Raw genomic sequence first — 24,002 nt, forward strand, 5'->3', positions numbered from 1 at the left:
CTTCTCATTTATGTAATCTAAAACAAAAAGGAACTTTGGAAAACAAACACTGCCTACCCCCGATTTATGGTGCAAGTTTAATTTATAACAGAGAACAAATCAAGAGCAATGAAGTTCTGCATCAATCCAAGAGTAAAAATTTCATAAACTTGCAAACAGCAAAATCAATCTCTGCATTTAAGTTATTAATTGAAAGTTTTACAGAAAAGTTGAATGATTTGATATGAATGCATATTTCATGAATTTTGCTACTGATTTTGAAATCATCTGCTGAATTTTTCAGATTCTTTCTCTAACAGATAATTCCTGTATTTATGTATTTATTTATTTATGTTTAAATGATAGTAGAATGTGTTTATTTTTAAGTCTTGTCTTCAGGAGATATATCTTCCTCTCTCTCTCTTTTTTTTTTTTCCCATTGACATTCGTATTCATTTATAATTTGATTTTATTCCCATTATACTGAGAATTTAGTAATGAATTTCAGAAAATTCTTCTTTTTCAACTGATTTGTTGTCTTGTAACTGATACCATTAGTTAGTTGTATGGCTAAGAGGAATAGACATGAGAATATCTGTCATTTTCAGATTTTTTAAATTTGGAATTAAATGAATACTTTGTCTCCCTTGAATCTGACAGCTGTGGGCACTGTAGCCTACAACTCAAATACTGTATCAAGTTATCTCATAGAGCAAGAACTTGTGCAATATGGGTGGAAGAGTTTCAGTTGCTATAGTTTTGTGAAGTTCCCCTGAAAAGTATGTCTGGGCAAACTCAGCATCATTGCCAAAATAGCTGAGAGGATAATACTCCCTAACAGTGGTCCTATCTCACCATGCCACAGATGCTGCTTCTGAAAGGACTGGTATCTGCACTCTGAAAGTGGAGTCTGCAGCTGCCTATGAGTTTCAGCTGATCCACACCTAAGTCAGAAGGAGAGGAGTGACTCCAGCCCACCTTCCAGAGATTGTGCTGAGAGTTGTCCGTCAGGCACAGAGGATGGTTTTCTGAATGGTGCACACATACTATACCAGCTCTGGATATGCTGATAAAGATGCACGGAAGGAGGGCCAAAGGCCTTCTGAAGGACTGTGGAATTTGCTACAGATGGTGAGTCATTCCTTGCAGCAGTGCACTGAAAGAGGAAGCAAACACTGGTAATCTAGATGAAAACTGATTGCCTGCAGCCCAATAAAAAGAGATATGTGCCTGCTATGCTTGACAAAGAAAGAAAGATTTGGCTAGTTTACAACATTTTTTTTTTCTTCTTAAGGAATAGATGAAGAGGAATATTTGATTTGTAAAGCAAAGAACATAGACAGTAATGCATATTTTAAGGAAAGCAATTAAGTGAAATGCTAGAATTCTAAAAGAAAACATACTCATGAAAAGTTGATTTTAAATCTACAGTGACTTGCAGGTGGTATTTCAGTGTCTACCCACCACACAATTGGAAAGAAAAACAAGTATTCTGAAGGAAAAGTTTACAGGTTCATGATTATGTTCATGACAAATCTTTGGGCAGCTAGACAGACGTAATGAGAGTCTGACCAATAAAAATGGAATAGGATCCTTGAAGTGTCTGGGAGACTGGCTCAAGCTTATCGAATCAAACAAGCTAATAATACAAGGGAATAAAGGATTGAAAGCTGAATGACTTAAATTGGTCTCAAATGGAGACAGTGACTAGGAAAGTGAACCTGTCTGAAAATGAAGTAGGGAAATTGGACTGTTGGAATTTCAGCTGGAAGTCTGAATAGTTTTGAACTAATAATTTGATTGGGTAGCATTATAGCTAATAGATGTCTACTAAATACCAGGAGAAGTGTTTTACCAATTCAGTCCTCCATAGAACTGTCTGGAGGAATAGATGAAGCATTTCAGTGGTCAACAGGGTAAGATTTAGCATCTTTTGTGTTGCAGACGTGCCTTGGAACTACTTTGGTCTTGATTTAGCTACACTTAAAGAAGATATTTATGTTTACAGTTTGGGAGTAAAGGGTTTTGGAGGGTGTTGGCTTACTACAAGAAAAGTCTAAGATCTCTAGAGCTAAGTCATTGTATCACCTGTAAGTAATCTCTAGCTGTGGTTAAGATCTAGATTTACAGACTTGTTACCATTGTTTGTATGTGAGGAAGTCTGTGGTAAGGAACATAAATCCCCACAATGGCTTTTAAGAAACAGGGGACAATTCCAGGTATTTCTTGAAAAAAATATGTACCGTAATTTTGATTCTAAACCTGGGTACAAGTACCTGGAAATGCTGATACAGATGGCACAAAATTTTAGATACACCTACATCGAAGAAAATAGGGTCTGATTTCCTGAATTATTCTTTGTTATCAGAAAAGATGTTTGAGTACTTTATAATTTGCTGAATTGCAGAAATGCAAGCAAACTTGGTGCATGCACTTAGACAAAAGAGCTGGAGACGGCTGTCTGAGCTGTGATCAATGATCAGTACTGAAGCAATAGAGAGAATATATGGAGAAGACAACAGAATTCTGGGTAAAACAAGTGGACTTGTTCAGACTACACAGACCTTCTTCATCCAACATGCTCCAAAGGAATTTCGATCCTCCCTTTCTCACTCAAAGGGCATGGCAATTTGTAACAAAAGCTGAGTTCTGCTATTCTAAGTTTGTGCTGCACCACCACTTCATCTCTGTGAGGAGGAACAAAGATTATGGTTGTAGAAACCCAATAATCATTTAGAAAAGCGGTATCTTACACATTTGCTAATTAAAAATTTCATTTTTAGAGAAAACAAGATTTTATAAACAGGAATTCTGTGACATGATTAAATAGGACAAAGCACAATAAGAAAAAGTCTTTTTAAAGCACTAAGCAAGCAAATGAGTGAGCACTGTATTTGGTTGAAGGACTACACTGAAAATTAGGAAGGATCATGTAGAATAGAGACAAAAACCAGGATGAAACTATCTTTAAGCTGGGAACATAAGTGCATAACTGAAAAATAAAACCCAAGATATGAATAAGTTCCTCATTAAAAGAAAATATGTGGGCCTCTGCCAGACAACAGATTCTATAGAAACGTTTTGAAGGGGCTGATAAAAAGGAACACTCTCCAACTTGAGCAAAGAAAGTGACAAAAATTATCAAGGTACAGCTTGGATTCAAGTAAAACTGTTTTGGGTTAGTGATGGGGAATACCTTGACAGAAAAACTGTATAGATATGCTATGGTTGTATAACTTATTTTTTTCTGACTGCAAAGTGTTGCTCATGGTGTTGCTGTTTTAAGTGTTGTTTAAGTAATGGTTGGAAGATGCAAGAAGACAGAGTGGGTAGGCTTACCGCTGGTAAGCATAACTTCTCTGATCTTATAGACCTGGATACTTCAATAAAAGGCAACAAATAAAATATGTTCAGTATTGTTTTATGGAGTCTTTATTTGTGACCATGAAAGAGAAGCTGAAAATTGAGATATATTGGAAGAAATATAGAATATATTATAGTTATAGAAAATACAAGAAGAGAACCATTAGGTAAAACTAAAACAGAAACAGGTTTGGAGATATCGATGATGAGGAGGGGAGCTCATACTGTAAGCTGCACATTAATACCTGATAATGCACATTAATTCTCAAGTCTTGCTAAATTTAGAGATATAAAAAAAAATCCTTGTAAAGAAACAGTATCAAGGAATTATTTTAGTCCCTTGCAAGTTTCCCTGTCCTAATGGAAACAACCTGTAACTGTGAATTTGGATAACTATTCAGGCCCAAAAGGGGCAGTATCTTTTACTGATATCCCCTAACGTGGGTGCAGGCTGCACACACAGTTCAGCTTCCTGACAGGGAACTGAAGCAATCAAATGTGAAGGACTTCAGGTAGGTGTCTGAAAGCCACAGATGATCCTCAAATTCTGACCAAACCTTGTAAATATCTAGTGTTTTTGTTTCTTTTATTTTTGCAAAAATGTACTCTGTTGTAACCAGTCATCCACAGCCATCACTGACATGTCAAAATGGACTGCTTCTCAGGTAGAAATTTTAAATCCAGACAATGACTCAGATTTTTGTGGATCTACCCCTTTATACTAATGCAAATGTAAGGACAGATCCATCATTAGCACTGGAAAAGTTTGACAAGCTTTGCAGGCAGAGGTAATATCTGTTAATTGATTATATTGAGTAACATAGTTGAAAAAAATAAATCGTCTTTAGGCTGTACAAGTTCTTTAGATCCTAAGGGTACCCAAAAGCTCACCTTTACTTCCAGCTGTATTATCTCTGCCTACAAACATTCTCCTATTTCTGATGTTACACCATCCCAGCTACACCTATATTACCACAGATTTTTTCTACAAAATAGATCTAAGCACATAACTTTAAAAAATAATTATTTTTATTATTTTTCTAAAGCAACCTAGGATGCTTCACCCTGGAAATCCATTTCTTAGACAGGAATGATCATACACAAAGATGTCCTACTTCTCTCTTTTGTGTATTCATTTCTAGAAACACACTCTTTTCCTGTTAAATCCCGACCTTCCCAGAATTGTGAAGAATTAAATATAATTCTAAAATGTAAAGTAGACTGCACAATATGGCAGAAAACTGCTGAACCACTAACTTTTCATACATTCTCTGTAAATGTTAATATGAGAAATATGAGCATTAAAAACTCTGACACTCCCTGGACTCAATTGCTTGCCCAGAGACAGCTGCAGGCTTGAAACGAAAAAAAAAAAAAAAAGGCAAGGGAAAGAAGGAAATATATCAATCTTCCCAATGACCATGCCAGCTGAAAATTCTACATTAGTGCTTCCAATCCCACTCAGACAATTTTTTTTTCCCAAGGACAAAAGGAGATGAAATGTATGTCAGGTACATAATAAGGCTAATAAAAAATATGAACACACCTGTATTTCACTGAATGAGAGTGAGGAACTGTCTCTGTCTGTGAAATACACATCTTTTTCTAATGACAAAGCTCCTAAATTAGAATGGGTTGCTGCTTTTAAATACACGAAGTACATACAATTTAAGCAGAAACAACTGAAATCAGAATACACCTGTTATTTGAAAAAAAGAAAAAAAAAAACGAAAAAAGAAAAGTACAGCAGCATCAGTATAGCAAAACAGCAGTTACATTGTCATTATGAAAATCTGATACCTCTTATGAGTCACATGATAAGAGATGCATGCATATTGGCCAGTGTCTGCTGCATGGAATTTTGCATGTTTAGGATGAGATGTATGTTAGAAAAATGGAAGGTTCTGACCACCAAGAAATGATATACACTAGCTGTGCCTGCTATTGCTAGCACCCATCATTCATATACTGCGGCTACTTGCTTTCTACCTCCTGGCTGTATCTTGACAAGAAGCATCTCTCTACACTGGAAGATCCAGACTGGATTCCCACCGGTTTTGAACCAGAAAAGATGCTAAAACAGACTGTACTATAGGAAATGATAACATGGAGTTTGCTATGAGGGAGATATCAGAAAAAAAGATGTCTTGAGACAAGAAATGAGCAAGGTGCCTGAAAAAAATAACGGAGTTATGTTATCTGTTAAGGAAGGAATTTTCTGTTTTTCTGGCTTAATGGATTTTTTTTTTTTTTTTTTACCTTGGTGGTGGAGAAAGGGAAAGCAATACATGTGTTTGTGTTAACAATATTGAGAAAGAAAGAGAGAGAATGGTGGAACAGAAGATACATGTCACACTGCAGAGTTTGATATGATAAAGAGCTAAAAAAGCTCCAGTTTAGATACTGAAGATACGCCTTGAACCAGTTACAAAGGCGTAAATAGCCCCTTCTAGTTTATGGTGCTATTCAACCACATTACAGTTCACCTTCAGTTTTTGAAAATTGTATTAGGTAAGTAATTTGTGCTGTCCACATGAAGATCTGTTCTAATTTTTCACAGAATTGGAGCCTAATGGTTCTCACATCAAGACCCATAGAAGCAAATTCTCTACTGAAATAGAAGGTGTTTACCACAAAGATACACCTAACACTGTACAAGTGCAAAAGCCACATGTGAACATCACACCCTGCCTTCCAAACCCCAGCTGTAACCGCTCCATTAGCACATACAGCTGGATTTATTTATTTCTTACACAAGCAAAAGACATTATATTTGGTAGTAGCCAATACAAAAAGTAAACATCTTTGTCAGATAATAGTAGAAAATACATATATAAAACATGTTTAATTTGCAGAGGGAAATACAGTGCAATTTGCCTGACAGTCTCTTCTGTTTTGAATGAACATTTTTTTCTAAACAAATCATTGACAGACAACATTGCTAATATTATTGTTGTCCTATGAACATGCTGAAGAACAAAACAAAACCTTAATCAATAAACAGAAAGATGCATTAACTAAATCTTCTTGTGGCCTTGAATATACATTACATTTTCTCAGAAGTGACACTCTTTGAGCTCTATTGATATGCAAGGTGATTTTTGACAAAAATATTCTTAGAAACAGAAAGCTAAGGCTAAATTATCATGCAGCATAGCATAAAGAATTGAATCTAAGATTGAGATACAAACACAGCTGAGATGTGCTCTTCTTCCTGCCAAAAATATTTCATGTCACCTTCATTTCTGACTCAGTTTTTCTCTTGGAAACCTGGGGATAAGAAACCTGGGGATTTGTTCATGTAAAGGTTCTGAAAAGTAAGGTGAACATTTATTAAAAGATAATGAAATTCTGAGTGCTTTTAGTAAACATAGTGTAATTTTCATTTAAAATAGTTAGTAAGCAAACTAATAGAGAAAATCATTTGGCATATTTTCAAATTATAAGAGTAAAGGGCAAGATTATGACCACAAAAATATTAATATCCATATTTAAAATCATTGATTTCAGAAAGTTATAATTATCCTATATATCTAAAACATTTATATACACAAGTTTTTCTAGCACTATAACCTTTTATGCTAATGCATATCTTCTTAAAATAAAGATATTTGACAGTACTGTCATATAAGGTCCAATATGGTACACAGCAGATTCATCAATTTCCTGTTTCTTACCCTCTTTATCTTACAGCATCCTAATCAACCTAATTAAAGCTTCGTTCATTTGAAACCTCAGATGACAATTTGTTTAACTCTATCCCACTGTGGTCTTTTTATAAAGAGAATTAAATTTGATCTTCTGACAGCAATTATTAAATGATCCCAACTGGCCCCAATTAAGACACATGGCTCACAGGCCTCAAAATCCAATAAAGTGCCAAGCCCTCTCTTTCACTTGTACATCTTCCTTTACCTTGCTTTATTTTTCTGAAGGCCAATTAGTCTTATCTTATCAAGTGGAACTGAAAGCTATTGTGTAGACTAATTCAAGATACAATGCATCAACTTACTTTTACAGTCATACTGAAGTAAGGAAAACATGCCCCAAATCATCTTTTTGAAACCCCTCCCTGATTCAATTCATCTAGCTTTTAAGGAAGAAAAATGCTTTAACGCATTCTACCATGTGCACATGACCTATATATACTTACTTTTAAAACATTGCTTACAATAAGCAGTGATTTGAGAAATAAATTAAATATCCTTGCTATGAGTTTTACATTGCTTACAATTCTTCTTATAGAAATAAGTCTCTTCTACAAGCATTTCCATTGGGTTATCATCTTCTCATTTCAGAAACCTGGAAGAAATGTGACACTAACTTCTGAGGTTAACCTTTTTTTACCTTTAATTTCTGCTCTAATTTTTTCACATTTTTTCAGTAGTATGCTGTGAAAAACAGTTCCCACGATTTCACATAAAGGCAGGTAGCCCCAGGATTTGGAACTCATTGATTGTGTGATACTCTAGGGATATAGCTGAATTAAAACCAGCCTCATGAGACTGAAGTAGCTTCCATACACATCTGGCTTTTCTTATTCTAAACCCTAACACCTGCCTGGAAATTTAACCCCTGTCTTTTCTCTGAAGAACAAACGGGACAGATTTATCTACTGCCATTTGGTTTAGGTCAAAGCTGAGCTGTATGATGTTCTGCTAAATTAATTGCAATGTAATTGATATTGTTTGACACAGTTTTTGAAAAGATGATGCTCCATCCATTTTATGACCAGACTGCTTTCTCTGCACTAAAATATCTTAGATTTTGTATTTCTGTAGATTCACCCTGAGCACAGCTTTGAGTAATAACTTATTAAAAAACAGCACACATTTTCCTATCTCAATATTTCTAATGAATTGCTTTATAAGATAAGATCATGGGCACAGACTTCATCAAGGGAGTAAGTAAAAGGTAAAAAAAAAAAAAAAAAGCTCAAAGTAATACTATTTCAATTATGGTAAATGTTTTCTATATTTCTTTAATTTACACTCGGTACAAATTCATTCACAACATTCCTTAAACACAAGGAAGATTGAAACGTACTAAATTTCAATGCAATATTTCCTTTATTTGCAGGAAGATGTGCAACTTTATGTAAAACATAATTAGACATGTTTCCTGTCCAGCTTGGAAACACCCTTGTCTTTGTAAAAAATTAAAAAATTTAAGTGATGCTAACCACTATTCAAAAAGTAAAATAAATTTATTGTTAAATAACTGCATTTTTTTAAATGAAATTAAAAAAAATATTGACTTAGAAGAGCAGGAATCATATTTACTCCCACAAATGCTATGTGACATCACTAAATATGAACTGCAACAAGCACTAACAGTTGACGCAGAATTTCTAATGGAGCATTGAAATTTCTGAAAAGTAAAAAAGATTTGAGTACACTGTTTCACATTTTTTTTTCACATTGTATTCTAATAATCCCATACAAGATGTTAATTTTAGATCATACTAAAAACAGCAAACCCTGAAACAGATTTAGTGCATAGAGCTGAAAATATCCTGTGGAAAAAAATCTGTACAGAAATCAGATCAACCCAAATCCTGCCATTACTCAGCACTGCAGTGACGTGCAGATGTTTGTAGTGGTTTAAAGAGCCGGGGGGGCTGGAAACTCTACGTACTCAAATCCAACATGATTGCAATTGAACCTCATCAAAGTAAGAGCTCATAATTTGTCACAGAAAACAGCCAATTAACATATGTTAGAAAAAGGCTCCCATAAAGATAATATATGATTAAAGATCCAATTCAGCTGTCACAAATAAAAATTTTGCATTTTAAAAAGAAATATCAGCCTGGGTTTTTGAATTTTTGTTTACATTGATAATGGTTACCACATATATGTATATATATATAAACTATAGGAAAAAAAAATAACAACAACAGAAAGCAAAGCAAAACAAACCAAAAAACAAAACAACCAAAAACCTATTAACCCTAATTATAGTATTTCCTCCAGGTTTGGACTTACAACTTAGGGGGATCCGGGAACTAAGGCAGTATTTACTGTTCTGACTGTTGTGCTGTGAATAGCTAAGACCCTTTCCAAAACACAACAGTTGTTTTGTTTTAGTGCTATTTTAGAAGACAGACCTTCATTGTGAGTGAGGTGGCCTTCATTGATGCACTTTGTTGTCAAGACATTCCTCTGAAAACACAGCAGATCCTTATTGCTACAAAAAATACAGTACTGTAAAACCGTGTATGATAGCCCCAGGGCCAGCACTGTGATCCTGGCCATTCAAATGCATAGCCACAAGTAAATCTGGACTGCAGCCAGTTCCATTATTTCACATTTACATTGGTGAACATCAGATAGAATGTAGCCTGCAACAATCTTTTAAATAAATACTTTGATTAAATAGTTTTCAGGTATATGTGCATGGAAAATGAAGCCTGTTGCTTCATCAACGTAGAATCCTGACTGTGATGCTGACTGCGATGCTGACTGCTACCTGTTCCGAACAATAATTTTTATTCCTTGTGTTTTGCACAGCAATATTTTAATTACTGAAACTGCATAATTAGGATGCTATTTCTTATAAGCATTATCCGTTTTTCCTGCTATCATTTGGGGTTCTATGTGGGAGTCAGCAAACTCTGAAATTATTTGAATGGTATTTTATTTTGTATGTCTGAGTGTGTGTGTCCTTGTCTTTACATCATGTTGTAAAAGGAAGTGCTTCCTCTTTTCTGTTTGAAAGAGACCCAAGAAAAACAAAGTTTTGAAACTCAGTGGTCTGACTGGATATTAATCTGTATATATCTTAATATTGCTTTAATTCCTGTTCAGTCAAATACAAAAGTAGGGACAAATTTTAATCAATGCTAACAAATAATAATAGAATGGAAAAAAAATCATAAGTGATGATGATTTTTAAGAGATTTTTTGCCATCTTTAAATTCCTGCAATGTTTCAGAAATGCTGTTTCCATTAAATTAAAGACCAAGACTAAAAGCACTGCATGTTTCTGATTCATTTACATGGTGCAAAATATCCTAATACCCTTTAATATTCTTTATTACATTATATTAACATGAAAAATATTCATTGTGAATCACTGTACTGTTTTAACAAAACACGGTGAATAATGTTAAGGTTATGCTGCCTTTCTTTTCCTCAAGAGTGTGTTCATTGATTCCCAAGCAATCAGTAAAACTTTTGATTAAGATCTCAGAAATAGCTGAAAATCCCAAAGCTTCTCTGCTATTGAAACTTCCCATGTCTTTGACTGTCCCCAACTAATGACAGTAAACTATGCAGCCTCAAGCTAAAGAGATTAATTTCCATTCTGCAATGAATAGACAAAAAGAGTGGACAAAATCCATTTTACTATCAACTACATTCTTATGTCTATTCAAGGAAATACAATTTTGGCCCTATAGAACATGGATGGAAATAATAAAATTCAATGTGCAAATCAAGTTGTACTTCATAAAACATATAATAAATAAGAATTACACAAGAACTATATTTTGTTTGTATTTGCTTTTTTTTTTTTTTTTTTTTTTTTTTTAATAACAAGACTACATGTTATGGAGAAGCCAGCTTCAAAGTTAGTATTTATTTCTGATTATAAAGCTGCTTTACAAAACCACTGCCAACAGTAAAAACAGAATAATAAAAATAATAAAAAACAAGTTCTGCATGGTTAGGAAATATTGTGTCAGTGATTTCCTATTCTGTAAATCTAAATTTCCTCTCTTCATAGGTAAAATCAGATAATTTTAGAAGTAAGGCAATGACAAGTGTCAATCCAGTGCTATTAAGCAATGCGTATTTCAAGCAGAATTATGAAATTGATGTGCTGTTTACTTAGCAGGATACCTCCAGGTACGAAATCCCCATTTTTTTTTTAAATTTATATTTAACAAATTGCGCATGATGAAATATTTCCAAAAATTACTTCCAAAATATACATTCTTCTATCTATCTATCTATCTATCTATCTATCTATCTATCTATCTATCTATCTATCTATCTCATGTTGCAGAATATTAAGTGAAAACCATCCAAGGCAGTAACGGCTTCTACTAACTGGAATTACTGAAGGCATGTCACAACGTAATTCAAAATGTATTTTTTTTTTCTGCAGTTATTTAAAAAATCTAATTGTAGAGCTTGGAAACAGAGTTCCAGAAAACAGCACCATAATTTCTGATTCTTTTGGCGCAAATATAAGTTTGCAGCATTCGTTCTGTCTATTTTAATATTAACACTGAGACTTTGGATGATGAAAAAAAAAATGAGGGTATTGTACTAAATGTCCAAAACCATTCTGGTTTCCAAGCTGCAGACTATATAAACTCTTACCCACACAGCTCTACAGCATTATCTTGTTGAAATAAAGGAAAAATATGTTGATGTATCTCAGCCTCTCTGATGAGTCCAGTGCTTGGCTCTGGAGAGGAGAGATGATGAGTTACTGGAAGGCTCTAAATACTCATAGGCTACAACAATGTGGTAGAGTAATAAAATATCATAAAAATGAAGCATAAAACTTTCAAAGTACTTCTCACAATTAAAAAAAGATTCTGTACAGTCATGTTAATAGTGTTAATAGTGTTATATACTGACACTTTTGCAGTTAGTGTATATAAGCTATAGATGAGCACTGAGGAATTGAAGGCTTCATTTTGCAGTTTTACAGAACCCATTGAAAATATTCAAGTATAAATTAGGAACTTTAACTGCAACTATACTTTTCTCTGTTAAAATTTCTAAGTTACTGAAACCTAAAACGGATACTTTCAAGTCATTTTAATCATCCAGCATTTCCCACACCAGCTCATGGATTTACTTTTCAACACCAGCAGCTTGAGACAAGAACAATCTGATTTATAGCCCATGCTAGAGGAGCTTGCTGTACAGTTGTCATTTTTTTCTTGGCTCCAGTAGATGGAAGCAACTCTCTTGCTGCGTTTTAAGTTTAGTGTGGTTTGGGGGCTGTTTTTTAGGCCAAAATCTTTATTTTTATATTTATTTTGTTGTCTGTTGATCCTTTGATGTTGGATTCCCAGATAATTTGTTCCAGTTCCCAGAGCAGTTTCTTCAGATGAGAGCCATGCATTAGTAAGTCTGTAACTCCTGCTGAAACCTCTTGCAGGGATAAACAGAGACTGTTGCAAATCCACACCAGCTTGTTTCTGGAAACCTCACTGCTGCTTAGTTCTGCAGAAATAGCCACTGACATCTAAGAAATTGCCTGTGGTCTCAATTCAGGTGTATATGGACTGGTACTTGGCAATCTTACAGTACAACACCTTGCCAGATAAAAAAAATAAAAATACATGAGATCCTGCATTCTTTTCCCTATTTCAGTTAAGCCACAGCATCACTCTCTTCCCTTCACCGGTGATGAAGTGTGCTGACCAAGACACTCAGCATGGTGCCCAGGGTAGGCAGGTGTTAGGCTCTAGGACCACAGGCCACCCTGCTCAGCCTGGTGGGTCTGGCAAGAAGCAGAAGAGCAGCAAGAGCAGTGGTCTGATACTACCTGGAGCAGACTGTAAAGGTTTGTCCAAAATGGAGCAGGCTTTGTACCTGCCATGGACAAAACATATTCTGCATCAAGATAGATTTGCATACAGGAGAGTAATAATATTTGCCCTTATTTTCTCAGCCCATAAGTCAGTGTCATGCTCTTCTGCCACCTAAGAAGGTGAGATTAGATGTTCATCTTTTTAAAGACCTGTCACCCTCAATTAAACACGTGTCAACTGCTCTTAACCTCTGTGACATACGGTCACCCCGGTTAATGAAAAGACACTTTTTTCCTAAGTCCCTGCAGTCAAACCAGTGTGTGCTGTGATCCTGTTGATTCTCAGAAGCTAATCAATGTCAAGCTGGGTCAGATTTACGTGCCACACGTTCTTTAGGATAGGGACAATTTCTCCCTACAAGCTTCTATAGTACAGAAAAGTAACAGGTAAAGAGCCTTCACTCATAACTAGAACATCCAGATATTACTGTATTCTTTCACATATTTAACTGTACCTGACAGAAGAACTCCACACACGTACAGGTAATGTATGATTTGAGACATTTTTTAGCCAATGTTGTTTTGAAGGCTAACAGAAATGAGAGTGTTCCCAGTTAGCTGCAAAACCAAGATCCTGATCACTGTGAACATTAAAGATGAGGGACAATTTCTCAGGGATTGTTGTAATAGGAAAAGGAGTAATAGTTTTAAACTGAAAGAAGGTAGATTTAGATTAGATTTTAGGAGGAAATTCTTCCCTCAGAGGGCGGTGAGGCCCAGGCCCAGGCTGCCCAGAGGAGCTGTGGCTGCCCCATCCCTGGCAGTGCCCAAGGCCAGGCTGGATGGGGCTGGGGGCAGCCTGGGCTGGTGGGAGGGGTCCCTGCCCATGGCAGGGGGTGGCATTGGGTGGGCTTTAAGGTCCTTCCAACCCAAAACATTCTCTGATTCTATGAGTTCATGAAAATCTTTATAAAATGAATTATTTCTAATGTCTTGGCCAAATTCCATCTTGGATCATTATTCAGCTCACATAAATTATAATGCAGTTGAAGAAGGCATTTTTTGATTTTTGATTTAGACATATTTGGAGATGTTTTGTCCTGTAACAAGTGTCAGTATTTCACTTTGGCTTTGCTTTCAGATTCAGGTAAACTATATATGTCTCTTGCTTATATTTTGCCTTCAATGGTTGTATTGAGGCCTGTTCTGTACTACACAATTAGAAAGTATTTTTATTAATAGGATGTTTTTCATGTCTGAAGTGAGCAAAGTTTTCTTTCTTACTGCCTTTTCACAAAAAGTAATGCATAAAGAAGAAAAATACATACAAGAACCTCCTTAATGAAGATTAATCAGCATATGAACATTTTACACATATATCTATATTTATTTATTTATATCTAATTAATATATACATTTCCTCTTCTCAAAAGTAATTCATTGCAATATGGAGCTTTTGGAAATACCGTTTTATAGATGACTATAACAATGCCATGAAAGAAAACCATGAATTAAACCTAAAAGAATGACAATACTTAAAATTCTTGAGTACTGTCTGAATACACCTAGCTTAATTGTTAATCTTAATAATCATATGGTTTATGTGGACACAGCTAACAGATAAGAGGAAGAACAGCTTCATTTCATTCAGGTCAGCTCTTATCACAACAGCAGAAACAAAGGTTCCTGTAAAAGCTGTTACAGCCAAAATTCTTCTTTGTATTAGTTAACACAGAGAGTGATACGGATCAAACCAGTGGGCATAATTCAGTTATAAATTGGCCAAGAGGTAAATCATGATATTATCCCTGGAGTGCAGAGATCATTCTTCATATGATTTGTTATTTATTTATTTTTAAAAGGTCAAATTTTCCTTTTTGAAACTGGTGTTAGTACTCAGTGTTTTTAAGAGCCTCTTTCTAACTGTTTTAGAGTTCTTATAGAAAACAGATATCTTATGAACAATAGCCTTAGTGGCAGCATTTTCAGTCAGACCTGTGGGGAATTTGATAGACTTTTAGTGCAGTAGCCTTTTTGGTCTAATTTTTAATATGGTTATGGTAATGATTACATTTTATGGCAAACATGTCACTTATTTCTTAGCAAACTGATGCCCCAGTTTCATGTCAAGCTGGAGATGTCAAATCTCACTATTTCTTAGAAAATGTTTAAAATAGGCAAATTCCAATGACAGGAAGGAGGGGCCTAATTGCATGACTGGTAAATAGGGCCACTGAGATTTACCAGAAAATATATGTATATGTATTTTCCAGATCTATTTCTCAGAAACAGGTATTGTCAGTCTCCATAAAAACAGATTCATATTAATATTAGAATGCATTAACATGAGACACACACCGAGGATGTGAAAGCCCGTGCTATGCTGCTGACTTGGCATCATGAAAAAGACTACACAGAAAAGTTATCCACACCAAAAAAATGTTATGGAGGCAGGAAAGAACAAGACTTTTTCTTCTCAATCATATTTAAAGTTTGACACAGTCAGTCTAAGAAGGAGGTTTCTGTATTGCATAACATTTTTTTACACTACCCATTTATAACATCTTTATAGGTGAAATCCAATTTCTCTGTACTCTTTTTGAGATGGAGAGACGAAACAGGGAACAGATATGTCTGCTAAATAAAAAACTCTCTGTTATCAAATTTTCCTTCAAGAACTGCTCAGAACAGAAGTTTTCACGTTGTGATTGAACAGATATCACTGATCAACAGCAATGAAGCTATTTACCAGGAGACAGGTATGCGCTATTATATGATAGAGTTGGATGCACTTTTAAAAATTGATACCCATAAGTACTGTTTAGTAACACTATTCTGTCATGTACAATACAGCTATTCTTGGTGTAGAGATTTTTTATTTTTATTTTTTATTTTTGCCAGTGATGCTGGATGAGGTATTCCTACTTTACAGGCTGAAAAATTTATGAAAACTAGATTTTCTTCAAATTCTACTGTCTGAAAAATGTTTAGGAGAAATTTTCTTCTCCATATTCACTGAAGTTCTGTGGGTATGAATTCTGCTTGCCTACTCTCCAAGTCATGTTGTAATTTCCAAAACATAAACCAGTTGTTGCATATTACAGACATAATGAAATAAACCAGAGCTGAAGTACAATTGAAGTCTTCTAAAGAAAAGGTTCAATGAAAGAAGTGCATGTAATAATGGCTTTTAGCCTTGTTAAATTTGGGTTTTAACATTAAAAATAAAAATATAAACAAACAAAACCAAACAGAATTATCTGATCCTTTTTATTATGTGTCAGAATAAGGAAACCTATATGAGGGAACACAAGTGACATGGGAGTGGGCAGAAAGCATCAGAAACTAAGTTTAATTCAGGGGAATAATAACCATCATTAACTCTGAACAATTCCTAAATTTTTGACAAGCAATGCTTTAGCCTAAAGTCAGGCTGAAGAATAATTCTTTACAAGGCAGTATCTATAATGTACTGAACAACGCTGAATTAATCTGACAAGATATCAGAAGCTTCCTCTGTGTTTAAATGTCTGTCACAAAAACATACAAGACTGCCAACTTTGGGTGTGGTCAAATTGTTTAGAGCGGACTGAAAGGGTAGGAAGTCCTCAAACGTGCCTTATGTTAATTCTGAGTCAGACACAATAATCAGAAATAATAACTTCCAGTGGGTGTAGAAGTTGAAATTAACTGAGACTAATCTGAGGAAAAATTATAGCACATGCACTGATTTAGTTTCTATTGAACCATATTAAAGCAAGAAAACACAAACCTTCAAATTTTAAAACAGACATTTTACTGTGTTACTTTTCTCTGGTTGATCAGATTAAACTGTCTTTCAAAAAGATTAAAAGGAAAAGAAGCAGTTAAGTAAGATAAAGGTGGTGATGCAGCACAAATTTGAATTTCTTAGTACTCTGTTTAGAACAGCTCCAAGGGCAAATGCTCTTTCCAAGGCTGTATTGTATCTCAATCTATTTTGTCAAATGCCAATGGTGACTTGGAGTAAGTTGTTTAATGTTTGCTATTAGTAATAGGATACTTTAAAAATCTGAAATTATAGCCTACAATTAAAAAATAAATAAAAACGCACATTTTCCAAGGTACAGTCTACAAGATTCACTTGTATAAATTCATTTATCATTAAATTTATAAAGGACACCTTATATTCCATTTTGTTGTTAAATTGCATAGGATGACATGGTTTTATTTTTACTTAAATTGAGTTTTTCCCCCAATTTTGGTCATATTTCAACTCAAATGCATGGCATTTTCCACCTGACAGGGTAAAAATCATTCTGGGATATTGAAAGACTGAAAATTAGGCATAAGCAGTGTATAATAGGGGCCTATTCTCACTGAAAGAAAAGCAGATTGTGAAAAATAGGATGCAATATACGTGGTACATTAAGATTATTAAAAAGTATCCTTTTTAATAAGAATTATAAACTTAAATCCTTTTAAAATGATAGGATGAATATTAATATAAACTGTCACATTGTTTTTGATCAACTGCATAGTTTTTTAGTTTTTACTGCTGAAATTGGGTCCACTGTCATGACTGTGGGGTTTATATGCACACAGTAGTCTTACTTGTCATGTACATTATGAAACCAAGAAGTGCGAAGGGTTAATATATGCATAGCACAGAAATGGTGGCTAATCTCAGCAATATTGTACCCCTGTTACTCTTTTTAATTTTTTCCCTGTTCGGGGAATAATGATCAGTAACAATAAGCAATTTATTTCTACACTCCTCTTCTGCCAGTTACATAATAACGAAAAAAATATCCTAGTTTGCATTTGAAGAATGACAGTGATTCCCTGTAACTGAAAATTTGGTAAATCTGTAATATAATGCTTTGTCCTTGCACTCTTCAGTAAATCTAAGATGGTTTTTAAAGATCTGTGCTGTAACAGAGCACTTCAGAAAACACATTCTACAACTTCTGTTCACTTTTAGTCCTGTTGCTTACCAATGATTCAACCTGAGATGACGAAGCAGTGTCCCTCGATTCGATTATAGCTGAAATCTCTGTTCTGACTTTTTTCATTCATACACATACATCTTATTTCCCTTTTGCCGTCCATAATAGTTTAATGCTTTAGTTACATTAGTTACATGAAATGGAATGGAATAGAAAAACACTTTAAAGGTGCAATAATTTCACAGCTTTCATGTATGTTTTTAAGAAAAACTGCAATGTAGGTGAATGTTATATGCAATATCCTAAGGAGATAATTCTTCATTAAAACACATAGATATTTAAGTAACAGAGAACTGACCAAGTAACTGACTTGGTCGGTCATGTGACTTATCTATTGTCCTCTGTCTTAGTACCTGAACACTTGTTAATGCCCTTGACATCACTCCTTTTACCTCTGCTTTGTTTGAAGTCATGTATCTCCTTTGATGATGCAGCAAATTTTACCATTTTAGTTCTTATGTCAATAGACTGGAAATATGTTCCCCCTCTTCAGCCCCATAAATTTACATGTAATATTTCACTTTTAGGTCACTAAACACCACCACATGAACTTGTCAAAATTAACGACAGAAAAAGATTCCAGAAGTTACCTTGACTTATGCATTCCATCAAGTCTCAGGGTACTACAAAAAGGACTGAGAGAGATCAAACAAGATCGAATTGCAGATCCTGGGCAGTGCCTTGTTTAAATACATTTGTTCAAGATAAGAAGGAAGAGGAAAAAGAAAATATGCATTCTCTTGTTAAAGTAAAAGCATTTTTTTGTGTGTGTCAAATATATTAGAGAAATTGTTCAAGAACAGTTCATCCTTACACAATGATTACTTGTGCAAATGCGAAGTTCAGGGTCAGCCTGGGTTATCAGACATGGACTGTAAGTGCCAGATAGGCAAGATAAACTGCCTTCATTCTCCTTTCTGAACTGCAAAACAGCCACTTTCTAATCACAGACAGAAAAACAGGTGAGCAAAAAACTTTTTCTCTTAAATTAGATATAAATGTTGCATTCTGACACACTTCTTTTATAGTTGTATAAATTCAGACTTATGTAGGGCATAAATCCCTCAAGAACAGTGTCCTAAGCATCCAATCAAGAGGGAAAATCATATAAAATAATGTAATTCTTTAAGGATAATTTTGAATCATCTCACTGTGAGGATATTTCTAGTATGTATTTGCAAACAGTTCTGAAGCATGTTATCTATTATTTAATGTAGCAATTTTATGATTTTGATTTACAGCAGTGCTTTGGAAAAACAGCCTGAAACAGAATAATGCATTATTTAGTAATGCTTTGTGATGCTTTGTAAAATGTGCTGCATATCTCTATCTGTAATTGATCAATATCCTTACTGTGAGCATTAGGTATAGCATGACTAAGAACAAGTAGTATGTTATATTGGTTATTCAGTCCCTAAACTGTAACAGAGCTATTTCTGTACATTGAATAAAAATAGATTAACACATCTCTTTTACAGTTTTGTATCTAGGGAGAATAAATCATGAAGCCAAAGAACATAGGTATTCAATGATGCCACAATAAAATTTGCTCATAGGAACCGTTGCTATTGAAAACCACCATATCCTGCCGGGACTGTGTTTAAAGGCCTCATGATTAAGACTAAGTTACCCTAAAGACTATCCACTAATGAGGATTTGTAAAATCCCAAATTAATAATGTGCAATACTTTCAGATTGTTTCAAGAATTACCTGGGCTAAAAAAGTTCCTTAGTATTCTCACTGACTGTAATCCATTAGAAAACTACTAAAAATAACGACAAAAAAACCCACTCGTTAAAAAAATCATCTATTTAGCTGACCTAGCAGAACAAGGAGGTTGCATTGAAGTTAAATTTAGAAAGATCTAAATATAATGAAGTTAGCTTCAGGTATGCATGTCAACTTCCTCCTTTTTTTTTTTTTTTTTTTCCCGGAAATAACTAATTTGTAAAATTTGACTTTAAAAAAACATGGCTTTTTTCCTTTCTCTCAAGAATAGCTTGTACTTTGTAATAATATATACAGTTTAGAAAATGTTCTGAATTCTTATCATTTTAATCAGACTATTTATGTAACTTGCATCCATGGAATACTTTAAAATTCAAAGGATTTCAAATAATTTATAAGCACACATCCAATCCTACAAAAGCTGCAGGGGGGCAGAGTGGAGAGCATTTTACTTGGTGAAAGTAATTGTGACATCGGTACAACTTCCAAAAATAGTAAACTTGAACAAATGTGTAAGTCTCTACAGTATTATGGCTTGTAGCCCCAAACCCACAAGCATGAACATATATGCCTAATTTGAAACACTTGAATAGTTCACTGAAGAATGCAGAACTGTTCATGTACCTAAAATTAAGTACACATGTAACGGCTAATATGAATGAAATCACAGAAGTTGTTACTGCATCCCAATGAGCGAAGCAAGACAATGAGAACCTGAAATCAATGAGTACATTAGAAATGCAAGATCAAATCCTTGATGTCACTCATATATCTCTGGTGGGTACGAGCTGCACACATCTGAACACAGCCACTACTGAGGTGAGAAGTAGTACTGATTATCAGTGCATGGAAGAACATTTAAAGCAATTTGGTAAATGTCTCAGATGACTCCACAACAGAATTCAGGAATATAAAATGCAATTAATTATTGGGCTGAAAATGCACATGCAATAGTGAAGCAAAAAAAAAAAAAAAAAGCAACGTCTTATGTGTTGCACGAAGTATTTTATGAATGACCGCAAGTGCAGGATCTCTCTGAACTCATTGAGGCCATCAACTTTTGGCATCTAGTTTAAGCTTCTTCAAAGGCTTTATTTATCATCAATGGAAAAAATCAGACACCATGTAAACATAGATGTAGACATCTCACCAAAATTACAACAATTAGAAGTAGCAAGACAAACGAAGAAGAGAAACTTCCTTTCCATTGGAAACTGGAGCAGAAGCTTATTGAGTTATTCTGCAGAGTGGGAAGAAGAAAGGAGTAATTCCTTGTTAGGAACAGGAGTAAATACACTTTTTTTTTTTTTTTGGTTATTAAATGTACAAATGGCACATGTGTCATATTTAGTTACCAATTATATTGACACACTGTGTGTGTTAACATGGAAGAGCTGTTACCTTTATTATGCAACGCTGAACTCACCATTAAGAAGTCACTATCAATAATATACATTCTGATCTTTTTACCGTTTTCCCACACTACACCGCTAACATGCTGAGGTTACTCTACAAATAAGGGAATGAAAAATTTGAATTAATGACTCCAGCAAGAATTATTGAGATCAAACATAATAATTATAGTCCTAATAAGATGCATGCTGAAAATAATAATGGGGAAAAAATAAGTGGCCAAAATTTAAATTGAATGTTAATGTTTTGTGATAAGGATATATGGTTCAAGACAGATTTCCTGGGGGAGTTCCTTAACTGAAGGCCTATCACAGCAAAGGACATAACTTGCCAACCTAAGATGTGATGCTGAGATTCCTAAAATGTGCTATGGGGGTGGTGATATCTGTCAAGATGATATTTGTGGAGGAGTTCTTCAAAATAGCCAGGATCTAAACCATTAAGGATTTCAAAACTAAGAGAGCAAACTTTAAAATCAAACAGCTACTTCATAGCAGACAAAGCAAATGAGTTAAGGTGCAAGAGGGATGATCATATTTGCTCAAGACAGTATGGAAGTGTGTCACTGCATTCTGAGCAGGCTGCAAGTGACAGAGCTGAGCTGCTGGAAACCTTTGTAGGAGGGAATTACAATAATCCTCTCCATCAAGAGGGCATGTGCTGATGCTATGAGGTCATCACAGGATAAATGAGGGCACTGTCTGCATCAAGCACACCGTTAAAAAGACATTTTTCAATCTTGTTCACTGCAGAAATCTCCACAAATGAGAGGGGAATGAACTGGACATCAGAACGTTTGCTACACTTTCCTGCTGCACTCAAATCCCCTCAGCCAGTAATGACAGGTAAAAAGAGAGCAGACTCTTAAAGGTGACAAATACATGCTGGTGTGATGTGTGCTTTCACTGCAGCTAAGACAGAGGTAGCTAGCAATCCTGCCTGTATGAAAACAGAGCCACCCTTGTGGAGTTCCTGGGGCGAGAGACACAGCTCCTTATCACTGGACGTGGGCTGAAGCCTTTGATATTTTGCATTCCTACAATACTCACCACAAGCAGCCACTTAAGGACTCTGGAAGCTAACCTTGAACTTCAGCGGTGCCCTGAAGAGCTATAAAATGCTTTTATCATCAATCTGACATTCTACACAACAACGTTGTTCCCTAATGCAGGCATGAGGTTTAGTATTTGGAATACAAAGTATTTGATTTCCAAACGCTTGTACAAACTAAGAGTTCCTTGCGTTTGTGCATTTTGAATTGACCCATAAATTGAAAAATATATGGGGTAATAGCACCCAGAACCTCCTTGTGATCTTAAACAATGAAAATATTAAATATTTACACAATATTTTTTTTTCAGTTCATCAAATCACATTAAAGTAATAAAGCATAATTAAATGCAATTTCTAATACATATATAGAACAGGTACATCTTGAAAGCATGTCAACTTATTCACATTGTTTGTGAATTACAGTATTCAAAATCTTTTTTGGCCTTCGGTGAGCAATAGATAACTTTTTTTTTTCTTTTTTTTAAAGATAAAGCTTATGTGATGTACACACTAAAGGAAACTTCTAGTAGCATGATTATTAAACGTAACAGCTTGTACCCTTACAGCCTGATGGGGTTTGAAAAAAAGTTCAGAATGGAGTGGGGAAATTAGCTGATGAACTTCTGTCAACTATACTGGTAACCTTCATGAATAATTCAATATATGCCCCATTCCCTCTATGTCTCAACAGACTAACAGCTGCAGCTCTCAAATGACAAGTGTTATTTTATTTTATTTTTTATTTTTGGAAGCTTCTGAAAATAGTATACTGATTATAAAATAACGTTTATAATAAAATAAAGCTTTTGGTCCCCGCTTTTCAGTTATTACTTCTGACTTACAGTAACTAGAGAAGTTTTGCAGCAAAAGAAATAATTTTCAAATAGACTTGTGTGAGTTATGCAGCAGGTCTAGAGAAGGAGTTGGGAAAATAACGGAGGTCCTCTACTAAGGATTTGGTGGTTTATCTTAACATAACCACACAATTGACCCAGATTACTCTGTGCACCAAAACTCATTAATCTTAGTGAGTAGCTTTGTATGCCAAAACAGCAAATTTACATTTTCATAACATGTATCTTTATCTTGTTTTGATATAAACAGGAAGAAACTTTCTGCTCTGAGGTTGTTGTGTTGAATTAGCATTTTCCTTAATGTTTTCTACTTTATACTGAAAACTTGGCACCCCAGGATGTCAGGAAATTCACTGAACATATTTGGTGAATATTCTAACATAGAACAGTTTCTCTTGAGCTAACCAGGCTTCTGTAAAAGAGCAGAAAATCTTAAGGAGATAGTTTCATTAATGACAATGCAACTCCTAGTAACACCAGTTCAGCTTAGGAGGAGAAATGGCTTTCACAGGATGACTTCTCAGACTCCAACAAGCCAGAATATAGACTGTAAAAGTATGCTTATATACAGATTTTATTAAGAAAATAAGCAAAGAAAGCAACACCATGCAATCTCTAACCCCTCAGACAGACCTTCCACTGTCACCAGGCCTTATAGCATGAAGGAACAGATTTCTCAGAAAAGTGTATTTAAACGATCTGAGCATTTTTGAATTTTCTGAAAAGATTATTCAGTGGCATTATATAACATTGGGTAGGAAAACGTTAGCTTAATGTAGTGCTGAAATAGCTACACACATAGCTGTTTCCTGATTTACTGAGAAGCTATTGCATACAGCACTTCTGGCTGAAAGCTGTAGTGGGTCAAATCTTTTTGGTGATACAGTCTGAAAGATCAGCTTGCTACAGTTGTGTTCATCTATTTATTTATTTATTTTGGTGTTGGTGGTTTCATTTATTTATTTTTTAAGCATAAATAATGTACAATCTTTTTTTGACCATGAGCCGTCTTCTGTTCCTAGGAAGTATGCTTTAAGTAAATGAGAGGAAAAATGCTTTGCCTTGCATGCCCTGGATATACGCCACAAAATTTGAGCAAATATTGAAGGCTTCAAAATTATCTTC

General features: G+C 34.8%; 1 protein-coding gene across 19 annotated transcripts in view; it reads right to left on the reverse strand.

The window, feature by feature from the left end:
• MEF2C (myocyte enhancer factor 2C) overlaps positions 1 to 24,002 on the reverse strand; it is a 140,742-nt gene that overhangs the window by 84,930 nt on the left and 31,810 nt on the right. The window contains exon 3 of one of the 19 annotated variants that reach the window (XM_080573298.1): positions 11,673 to 11,760. The exons of the other annotated variants lie outside the window; for them this stretch is intronic. The gene's annotated coding sequence lies outside the window, so the exon portion shown is untranslated. The remainder of the gene's footprint in view (positions 1 to 11,672; positions 11,761 to 24,002) is intronic. 19 annotated transcript variants of the gene reach the window in all.

Source organism: Anser brachyrhynchus, assembly GCF_964034855.1.
Source record: "Anser brachyrhynchus genome assembly, chromosome: Z".
Lineage (NCBI taxonomy): Eukaryota > Metazoa > Chordata > Aves > Anseriformes > Anatidae > Anser > Anser brachyrhynchus.